Raw genomic sequence first — 11,497 nt, 5'->3', positions numbered from 1 at the left:
TTTCTTTCAGCTCACTACTTGTTTTAGTTTATATATCTAATAGTGTAGTTATTTGGTTAATGTCTACCCCCCCCCCTTAGACTGTAAGTTCCATTCACACAGGGACTACATCTGTTTTGCTCTCCACTGTAACACTTAACATAGAATCAAGTATGGTAGATGCTTGATTGGTATTTGAGGCATGAAGGAAGGGGGCAATTAGAGCACAGTGTGATAAACAGTATCTCTGGAGTAGGCACAGGAGGTTGTATTCTAACCTAATCCAGATAGAAAAGCTTTCCAGGGTAGGTGATATCACTTCAAATATATTTACGTGTATATTCAATTTCACGTAAATACTTTGTGTGATCCGAGGACAGACAAGTCTAAAATCTGTAGGGCAGGTTGAGACGCTGGAAACTCTCAGGCAGAAGTTGATGGCTTCTCATCAACTTTTTTGCTTGTGCGTTTCAATACATGATCTATATATATGTTGTATATAAGCTGTACCTTGCTAACAAAAGTATTCAATTATTCTATAATGTTGTACACAGCCAAAGCAATATTTTTTTCTCAGTTTTACTGAGATATAATTGACATACAGCACTGGATAAGATAAAGTGTATAGCATAATGATTTTTACCTATATGGTGAAATGATTACCATAATATTTAGTTAATATCCACTATATCATACACATACGAAACAAAAAAAAAGAAAAATTTTCTCCTTGTGATAGCACTTTGGCTTTATTCTCTTAACTTTATATATACCATACAACTGTGTTAACTATGGTCATGCTGTACATTACATCCCTAGTACTTATTTATCTTATAACTGGAAGCTTGTAGCTTTGACCACCTTCTTCCAATTCCCTCTCCACCACTCCCTGCTTCCAGTAACCACAGATCAGGTCTTTTTTCTGAGTTAGGTGTTTTTTCTTTTAGATTCTCTGTATAGGCGAGATCATACAGTATTTGTCTTTTTCTGGTTTATTTCACAAAGCCTAATGCCCTCAAGATCCATCCATGTTGCAAATGGCAGAATTTCCGTCTTTTTATGACTGAATAATATTTCATTGAATATATACCTTACAATTTCTTTATTCATTCATCTGTCAGCAGACACTTAGGTTGTTTCTATATTGTGGCTATTATAAATAATGCTGCCATGAACATGGGGTGCAGATATCAATCTGACATAGCATTTTCAATTCCTTTGGATAAATACCTAGGAGCAGAACTGCTGGATCATATGGTAATTTTAGTTTTTTGAGGATCCTACACACTGTTTTCCATAGGGACTGCCCTGATTTAGATTCCTACCAGCAGTGCACAAAGATCCCCTTTTTTATACATCCATGTCAGCACTTGTTATATCTTTTTGATCATATCCATTCTAACAGGTATAAAGTGATATCTCACTGTAGTTTTGATTTGCATTTCTGTGATTAGTGAGACTGAACACCTTTTCATGTGTTAGCCTGTTAGCCATTCATATATCTTCTTTGGGAAAATGGTCCTCTGCTCATTTTAGAAGTGGATCATTTGGGCTGTTTGCCATTGAGTTGTACAATTTCTTTATATATCTTGGACATTAACCCCTTGTCAGTTATATGGCTTGCAAATATTTTTTCCTATTCTGTAGGTTGTCTTTTCACTTTGTTGATGGTTTATTTTGCTGTATAGAAGCTTTTTAGTTTCATGTAGTCCCACTTGTTTATTTTTTATTTTGTTGCTTATGCTTTAGGTGTCATATCCACCCAAATTATTATCAAAACCCATGTGGAGAATCTTTCCCCCTAAGTTTTCTGGTAGGAGTTTTATGATGTCAGGTATTACATTTAAGTTTTTAATCCATTTCAGGTAAATTTTTGTGAATGGTGTAAGAGAGATGTTCAATTTATTTTCTTTCTTTTTTCTTTTGCATGTGGTTATCTGGTTTTCCCAACATCATTTGTTAGACCATCATTTCCCCTTGGATTCCTTTTTGGCATCCTTGTCAAATATTAGTTGGTTGTATATGTGGGAGTTTAATATTGAACTGTCTGTTCTGTTCCATTGGTAGTATGTCTTTTTTTTTACGCCAGTACCATACTGTTTTAACTGCTATAGCTTTGCAATATCGTTTGAAACCAGGAAGTGTGATACTCTGGCTTTGTTCTTCTTTCTCAGGATTTGTGGTTTCTTTTGTGGTTTCATACAAATTTTAAGGTTGTTTTTTCTATTGCTGTGAAAAATGCCATCGGAATTTTGACAGGGATTGCACTGAATCTATAGATTGCTTTGGGTAGTATGGACATTTTAACAGTATTAATTCTTCTGATCCATGAACATGGAATATCTTTACATTTGTTTGTATCTTCATCAATGTCATCCAACAAAATCTTGTAGCTTTCATGGTTCAGATCTTTCAGTTTCTTGGTTAAATTTATTCCTAGATATTTTATTGGTTTTCATGCTATTGTGAATGGAACAGTTTTTTACATTTCTTTTTTCAGATGTTTCACTGTTAGTGTATAGATTTCTGATTTCTGTATATTGATTTTATATCCTGTAACTGAAATTTATTGATTAGTTCCAAGAATTTTTTGTTTGAGTCTTTCGGATTTCCTATATATATGATCATATCATCTGCAAATAACCATTTTGCTTCTGATTTGGATGCTTTTTATTTCTTTATTCCTTATTTCTTTAGCTAGGAATTCCAGTACTGTATTGAATAAGTGTGGTGAGAGTGGGTAGCCTTGTCTTCTTCCTGAACTTAGAGGAAAAGCTTTCAATTTTTACAACACTGAGTATAATATTAGCTGTGGGTTTGTCATATATGGCCTTTATTATGTTGAGTCTTGTTCCTTCTATACCCAGTCTGTTGAGGGTTTTTACCATGAAACCATGTTGTATTTTGTCAAATGCTGTTTTTGCATCTATTGAGATAATCATGTGACTTTTATCTTTCTATTAATGTAGTATATCACATTTATTGATTTGCATATATTGAAACATCCTTGCACTCCAGGGATAAATCCCACTTGGTCATGGACTATAATCCTTTCAAAGTGTTCTCAAATTTGGTGTGGTAGCATTTTGTTGAGGATTTTTCATGTATACTCATCAGGGATATTGGTCTGTAGCTTTCTTTTCTTGTAGTGTCCTTGCAGGCTTTGGTCTCAGGGTAATGCTGGCTTTGTTAAATGAGTTTGGGTGTGTTCCCTCCTCTTCAATTTTTTGGGAGACTTTGAGAAGGACTGCCATTAATTCTTCATTAAACGTTTAGTAGAATTTGCCACTGAAGCAGTCTGGTCCTGGGGTTTTTCTGCATTGGGAGCTTTATGATTACTGATTCAATCTTATTACTTATTATTAGTCTATTCAATTTCTTTCTTTAAAAAAATTTTTTTTTGTTTATTTACTTTCCAGAGACAGAGACAGAGTGTGAGCAAGGGAGGGTCATAGAGAGAGGGAGACACAGAATCTGAAGCAGGCTCCAGGCTCTGAGCTGTCTGCACAGAGCCCAATGAGGGGCTTGAACCCACAAACTGCAAGATCATGACCTGAGCTGAAGTCAGAGGCTTAACTGACTGAACCATCCAGGCCCCTCAATTTTTTTCTTCTTGATTCAGTCTTGTAGGTTGTATGTTTCTAGAAATTTCTCCATTTCGTCTAGGTTATCTATTTGTTGGCATACAATTGTTCATAGCAGTTGTGTATTGATCCTATGTATTTTGGTAGTATCAATTTGATAGTATCAACCATTTTTGATTAACTTGTCTTCTCTCTTTTTTTCTTAGGTTTGCTAGGGTTTATCAATTTTGTTTATCGTTTTGAAAAATCAGTTGTAGTTTTGTTGATATTTTCTATTACTTTCCTGGTTTCTATTTCATTTATTTCCACTCTTATCTTTATTATCTTTTTCTGTCTGATAAATTTGGGCTTAATTTTTTCTTTCTTTTTTTTTCTAATTCCTTGAGGTATAAAGTTAGGTTGCTATTTGAGATTTAATTTCTTAATATATGTGTTTACTGCTATACAGCTCCATCCCAGAAGTGCTTTCATATCATCCTATAGGTCCGTTGGGGATGTTATATTTCCATTTTTGTTTTGAAATATTTTTTATTTTCCCTTTGATTTCTTCAACCTATTAGTTGTTCAAGAATGTGTTGTTTAGTTTCCACATATTCGTGGGTTTTCCAGCTTCCCTGTTGTGGATTTCTAGTTTCTTACCATTGTGGTCAGGAAAGATACTTGGTATGACTTTAATATTTTAAAATTTTCTGAGGCTTGTTTTATCGCTTATCATATCATCTTTCCTTGAGAATATTCTGTGTGCATTTGAAAAGAATGTATATTCTTCTGCTATTGGAAGGAACAATCTACAAATCTCATTTGGTCTAATGTATGGTTCAAGTCCATTGTTACCTTGTTGACTTTCTGTCTGGGTGACATACCCACTGCTGAAAGTGGAGTATTAAAGTTCCACTCATATGGTATTGTTGTCAATTTCTCCCTTCAGATGTGTGTATTTGCTTAATATGTTTAGGTGCTCTGATACTGGATGTGTATATATTAACTGTGTATATGTGTATATACTAGTGTGTATAATTAATTGTTATATCTTCTTGATGAATTGACCCTTTTATCATTTTGTTTCATTATTGTTTTTGGCTTAAAAGTTTATACTCTCTGATATAAGTATAGCTACCTTTGCTTTATTTTGGTTACCACTGCATGGAATATATTTTTCCATACCTTCACTTTGAGATTATGTGTGTCCTTAATACTGCAGTAAGTCTCTTGTAGGTAGTATATAGTTGGATCTTGTTTTGTTTTTTTCTTTTTTTCAATCCATCTAGCCACTCTGTGCCTTCTGACTGATGAATTGAATCCATTTATATTTAGGTAATTATTGATACGTAAGGACTTAGTAATGCCATGTTTGCCTTATTGACTGTTTTCTGTTTGTTTTGTACTGGCATTGCTCTTTTTCTATTTCTGCCTACCTCTCTAAACTGTCGATATTCTAGGATGGTATGTTTTGCTTCTCCTGTTTTTCTTTTGTAAATCTACCTTAGATTCCTGCTTTGTGGTTACCATGAGGCTTACATAAACCATTTTATAGATAAAATGTTCCATTTTATGCCGATAGCAACTTATCTTCAATCTCCTACAAAGGCTCCACCTTTTACCGCCCCCCCCCCTTTTTATGTCACACTTACTTTCTATGTTGTGTATTCATTAAGAAATTATGGTTACTATAGTTATTTTTAATACTCTTTTAACCTTTATTTTATAGTTAAGTGGCTGACCAACCATTCTATTTTAGAGGTTTCTAAATCTGGCCTGTATATTTTTCACCTATACCAGGGTGTTGTGTACTTTCATAAGTTTTCATGTCGCTGATTATTGTCTTTTCATTTCAGCTCTGAGAACTTCTTTCAGCATTTCTCCCTCAGCTTTTGTTTATCTGGGAAAGTCATTCCTTCTTCATCTCTGAAGAATAACTTCACTGAATAGAGTATTATAGTTGCAGTTTTTATTTTCCAACACTTTGAATATGTCATTCCATTCTCTCTTGGCCTGAAAGATTTCTGCTGAGAAATCAACTGATAGCCTAATGGGGGTTTCTTTGGAGGTTATACTTTTTTCCCTGGCTGTGTGTTTAGGATTCTTTCTTTCTCTTTGATTTTTAACAGTTTCCTTATAATGTGTTTTGGAGAAAGGTCTTTTGGCATTTAGATAATATGGTAATTTATTAGCTTCATTGAAATTGGATATTCAAGTCTTTCTCCAAGTTTGGGAAGTTCTCAGCTATTTCTTTAAATAAACTTTCTGCCCCCTTCTCCTTCTCTTCTCCTTCTGGAATCCTGATTGTTTTGGTATTTGTCCTTTTGATGGATTCTCTTAGATCATGCAGGCTTTCTCTGCTCTTTTTTTCTTTGTTCTCTTCTGTGTCATTTCAAAACTCCTGTCCTTTAAGTCATTTATTCTTTAATCTAGTATACTCTAATACAGATGCTGTCTGCTGCATCTCTATTTTATTCTATTTCTTCATTCTATTTTATTCTATCACATTCTTCATCTCATTCATTGAATTCCTCAGCTCCAGAATTTGGTTCTTCTTATTATTTCTCTTTCATAAAGAACTCAGGGGGTGCTTGGGTGGCTTAGTTGGTTAGGCGACCGACTTCGGCTCAGGTCACTATCTCGCAGTTTGTGAGTTCAAGTCCCACGTCGGGCTCTGTGCTGACAGCTCAGAGCCTGAAGCCTGCTTCGGATTCTGTGTCTCCCCCTCTCTCTGCCCCCTCCCCTGCTCACACTCTGTGTCTCTCTGTCTCTCAATAATAAATAAACGTTTAAAAAAAAAGAACTCAGATTGATCTTTTTCTTTCCTCTTTCTTTTCTTTTCTGTTTCATTGCATTGTCTGAGTCTTCTTTTAGCTTGAGTTTAATTTTTTTAAATGTTTATTTTTGAGAGAGATAAACACAGAGTGCCAGTGGGAGAAGGACAGAGAGGGAGATATAGAATCTGAAGCAGGCTCCAGGCTTGGATCTTGGAGTTCTGCATGCAGAGCCCCATGCAGAGCTCAACTCAGAAACCATGAGATCATGACCTGAGCCGAAGTCGGACACTTAACCGACTGAGCCACCCACACGCCCCATTAGCTTGAGTTTTTTTTAAAGTAGCTATTTTGAGTTCTTTATCTATTAGATCATAATATACACCTTTTAGCTAAGTTACGTGAGGATTATTGATATCTTTTGGGGATGATATATTTCCTTGATTTTTCATGTCCCTTATATTTTTACATTGCTACTTGAAGTAGTAGACATTTCTTTAAATCTTTATTGGTTGCCTTCATATGGGGTACTGTTGATTGGTGCTGCTATATGTGGGTTTTCCTCAGCTTTTGAATGAGTAGACCTGCCCCACTCTTTTTTCTTCCTCTTGTGGCAGAATTCTTAAGCTTTCACATCTTTTCTTGTTCTTAGAAGTCACCAGGCTTGCTGCTGGATGCCTCTCTTTGGTTTTCCAAAAAGTGGTGGTTTCTCCCTTGTCCATAACCCTGTTCCATTTTCCTGAGAGTACTCTGATTACTGGACCTCTATTACCATTGCACTTGGGAGCACACGAGGATCTTGTCACAGAGTGTGTGTGTGCACATGCGTGTGCGTGTTGGGAGGTGTGCATTAGCACTGTTGGCGTACGAGTGCCTGTGGACCCAGTGGGGAGATCTTAATGTGGTTGTACTCCCAGAGCCTTATCAGCAGAGTTCATGCTGAGGTCCTGAAGTAGTCACCAGGAACTGAATTACTTTGATGTTCTTATCTGCTTCTTACTCTGTCTTGCCTCCACTTAGTCATGAGGTCTCACCTCAGTGGGCTGCATGTTGTTGGATACAAACAGATTTCTCTAGTCACCACCACACAAGTAAGGTAGCCAGGAACTCACCAATTTCCACCTCCTCCACAGGAGAGGTCACCATGGATGAACAGTGTGGCCCTGTGCAGTGTCTCTTTTGGTTGGAAGGGTGGCTCTGGCAGAGTTCTTCCTTCTCTACTATGACCAAACTCGTGTCTTTCCTGCTCTAGTGGTGTTCTAGAATCTCCCCTCAGGCAGGCTGACCCTCTGTAAGTTCTCTCTCACCCAAGGATATCTTCCCAGGTCAGCATTCTCCAGGCTTTTTTTCTTGGCCAGTGAGAGGGGGTGCAGCAGTTTTGTTGACTCTAAAATCTTTACCGAGATCCAAAATCTGTCTGCCTGTTTTTAGATGCACTGGTGGGCAAGAGTTATCCAGGTCTCTTGGCATATTAAACTGGGTCCAACACTTCTTACAGAGATATTTTGCTTGTGGATGAATGTCTAATTAGTTGTTTAAAAAGGGAGAGAAAAAAAGACTAATGTCTTATGCCACCGTGATGCTAATGTCACTCTCATTTTTTAATGTAAGCATTTATAGCTTTGTTCCTTAGCACTGTTTTCACTGTACCAAATTTTAGTTTGCTGTGTTTTCATTTGCCTCTAAGTATTTTCTAATTTCCCTTGTGATTTCTATTTTGACCCATTTGTTGGTTAAGGATATGTTAATTTCAACAAATTTGTGAATTTTCCAGTTTTTCTTTTGTTATTGAGTTTTAACTTCATTCTGATGTGACTGGAGAGGACACTTTGCATGGTATCTGTCTTCTTAAAGCTACTGAGACTTAACTGGAGGCCTAACATATGGTCTACCCTGAAAATGTTCTAAGTGCACTTGGGAAGAATACGTATGCTGTTCTTGGGTAGAGTGTTCTATGGATGTCTGTCAGATCTACCGTAGTTATTCTAGTAAGCCCTCTATTTGCTTACTTATCTTCTGTCTAGTTGTTGCATCTACACTGAGAGTGGTGGTACAGTAAAGTCTTGGACTATTATTGCAGAACTATTGCTCCCTTGAATTCTGTCAGTTTTTACTTCACATATTTTGATGATCTGTCATTAGACATGTAAACATTTACAACTGGTATATGTATTTGCTGTACTGAGCGTTTTATTAACATGTAATATTCTTCTTTGTCTCTTTGGAAACTTTATAAAGTATACTTTGTTTGGATCACCTGGGTGGCTCAGTCAGTGAAGCATCTGACTTTGGCTCAAGTCATGAGGTCAGGATCTCAGGGTTCATGAGTTTGAGCCCTACATCACGCTCTGCGCTGACAGCACAGAGCCTACTTCAGATCCTGTCTCCCTCTCTCTCTGCCCTTCCCTGACCCCTGCTTACATGCATGTGCACTCTCACTCTCAAAAATAAATAAGCATTTAAAAATAATGTCTGACATCAGTTTAGACATCCCTGCTCTCTTTTGGTTACTATTTCTGCAGTATTTTTCCATATATTCACTTTCAATCTATTTGTGTTTTGGGATCTAAAATGAATCTTTTGTAGATAGCATATAGTTGGATCATGTGTTTTTATCCACTCAGCTAATCTCCTTTGGTTGGAAAGTTCAATCCACTTCTATTTAAAATAGTTACTGATAAGGGAAAAACTCACTTTTATAATTTTGTTGTTTGTTTTCTAAATGCCTTATAACTCTTCTGTTTCTCATTTTCTGAATTACTGTCTTCTTTTGTGATTAAATTTTAAATGAAATGTGTAATTTCACATTTCCTTTTGTGTATAATTAATCTACAGTAATTTTCTTTGGGGTTACCATGCAGGTTACATTTAACATCTGAAGGTTATAATCTAATTTGAATTTATACCAGTTTAACTTCTTCTTTAACAGCAAAGTTTGGTTGTTGATGTCACAACATTGCATCCTGATATGTGTGCGTCCAAAAGCATAAAGGAACAATTCTTTTAAATGTATTAGTTAGTTTAATTATTAAAAAAAAGCCAAATGTGGAGATAAACACTGTTATAATAATACTAGCTTTTAGAAAAAGAAAATTTTTTAATTATTAATCTGGTCTTTCTGCCCACAGACGCTGCCGAGTAAGCATCGTGAAAGTCTCCCCTCCCACCGCCATCATGTCTAAGTCAGAGTCTCCCAAAGAGCCTGAACAGCTGCGGAAGCTTTTCATCGGAGGTTTGAGCTTTGAAACAACCAATGAGACTCTGAGGAGCCATTTTGAGCAGTGGGGAATGCTTACGGACTGTGTGGTAATGAGAGATCCTAATACCAAGTGCTCCAGAGGCTTTGGGTTTGTCACGTGTGCATGCCACTGTGGAAGAGGTGGACGCAGCCATGAATGCAAGGCCACACAAGGTGGATGGAAGAGTTGTAGAACCAAAGAGGGCTGTCTCTAGAGAAGATTCTCAAAGACCTGGTGCCCACTTAACTGTGAAAAAGATTTTTGTCAGTAGCATTAAAGAAGACACTGAAAAACATTACCTAAAAGATTATTTTGAACAGTATGGGAAAATTGAAGTGATTGAAATCATGACCGACCGAAGCAGTGGCAAAAAGAGAGGCTCTGCTTTTGTAACATTTGGCAACCATGACTCTGTAGACAAGACTGTCATTCAGAAATACCATACTGTGAATGGCCACAACTGTGAAGTAAGGAAACCTCTATTTAGCAACAGATGGCTGGTGCTTCATCCAGCCAAAGAGGTCGAAGTGGTTCTGGAAATTTTGGTGGTGGTCATAGAGGTGGTTTTGGTGGGAATGACAACTCCAGCCATGGAGGAAACTTCGGTGGGCGAGGTGGCCTTGGTGGTAGTCGAGGTGGTGGTGGATAGTGGCAGTGGGGATGGCTGTAACGGATTTGGTAATGATGGAAGCAACTCTGGAGGTGGTGGAAGCTATAATGATTTTGGCCATTACAACAATCAATCTTGACATTTTGGGCCCCTATGAGGAGGAAGTTTTGGAGGCAGAAGCCCTGGCCCGTATGGTGGTGGAGGCCAATACTCTGCCAAACCATGAAACCAAGGTGGCTATGGTGGTTCCAGCAGCAGTGGCTATGGGAGTGGCAGAAGGTTTTAATTACTTCCAGGAAACAAAGCTTAGCAGGAGAGGAGAGCCAGAGAAGTGACAGGGAAGTTACAGGTTACAACAGATTTTTGAACTCAGTCAAGCACAGTGGTGGTGGTGCCTAGCTGCTACAAAGAAGACATGTTTGAGACAATACTCATGTGTATGGACAAAAATTCAAGGGCTGTATTTGTGACTAATCGCATAAGAGGTTATTTTAGTTTCTGTTCTGTGGAAAGTATAAAGCATTCCAAAAAAGGGTTTTAATGTAGTTTTTTTTTTTTTTTTTGCACCCATGCTATTGATTGCTAAATGTAATAATCTGATCACGATGCTGAATAAATGTGTCTTTTTAAAAAAAATAAATAAAGGGACACCTGGGTGGCTCAGTCGGTTAAACGTCTGACTTTGGCTCAGGTCATGATCTCACGGTTTGTGAGTTCAAGCCCTGCGTCCGTCAGGCTCTGTGCGGACAGCTCGGAGCCTGGAGCCTGCTTCGGATTCTGTGTCTCCTTCTCTCTCTGCCCCTCCCCGACTTGTGCTCTGTCTCTATCAAAAATAAATAAACGTAAATAAACAAATAAATAAAAATTATTAATCTGAACTGACTGGTTCAGTTGGTAAAGCATGTGATCTTGATCTCAGGGTTGTGAGCTCGAACCCCACGTTGGGTAAAGAGATTAGTTAAAAATAAAATCTTTTTAAAAGTTTTATTGACCTGCTAAAACATGTAGAAAACAAAAAGTGCAGTTATAAACCACTATTACCACAAAACTAGATTTTATAATTGTCTACGTAATTGTATTTATTGAAATCTTTAGGGGTGTCTGGGTGGCTCAGTTGGTTAAGTGCCCAACTTCGGCTCAGGTCATGATCTCACAGTTCATGAGTTCAAGCCCCACAATGGGCTCTGTGCTGACAGCTCAGAGCCTGGAGTCTGCTTTTGAGTCTGTGTCTCCCTCTCTCTCTGCCCCTCGCCTGCTCGCACTCTGTCTCTGTCTCTCTCAAAAATGAGTAAACATTAAAAAAAAGAAATCTTTATTTATTCATATAGTTTT

At 37.4% G+C, this 11,497-nt stretch overlaps 1 pseudogene; it reads left to right on the top strand.

Annotated features, from left to right (window-relative positions):
• The first annotated feature begins 9,453 nt into the window (after positions 1-9,453).
• LOC109271348 (heterogeneous nuclear ribonucleoprotein A1-like) lies at positions 9,454-10,721 on the top strand (annotated as a pseudogene).
• Positions 10,722-11,497: the final 776 nt, after the last annotated feature.

The sequence above is a fragment of the Panthera pardus genome, unplaced genomic scaffold (genome assembly GCF_024362965.1).
Source record: "Panthera pardus isolate Hobbes unplaced genomic scaffold, ASM2436296v1 HiC_scaffold_12, whole genome shotgun sequence".
In the NCBI taxonomy this organism is placed as follows: Eukaryota; Metazoa; Chordata; class Mammalia; order Carnivora; family Felidae; genus Panthera; species Panthera pardus.
This window is presented reverse-complemented; position numbering and strand designations above follow the sequence as displayed.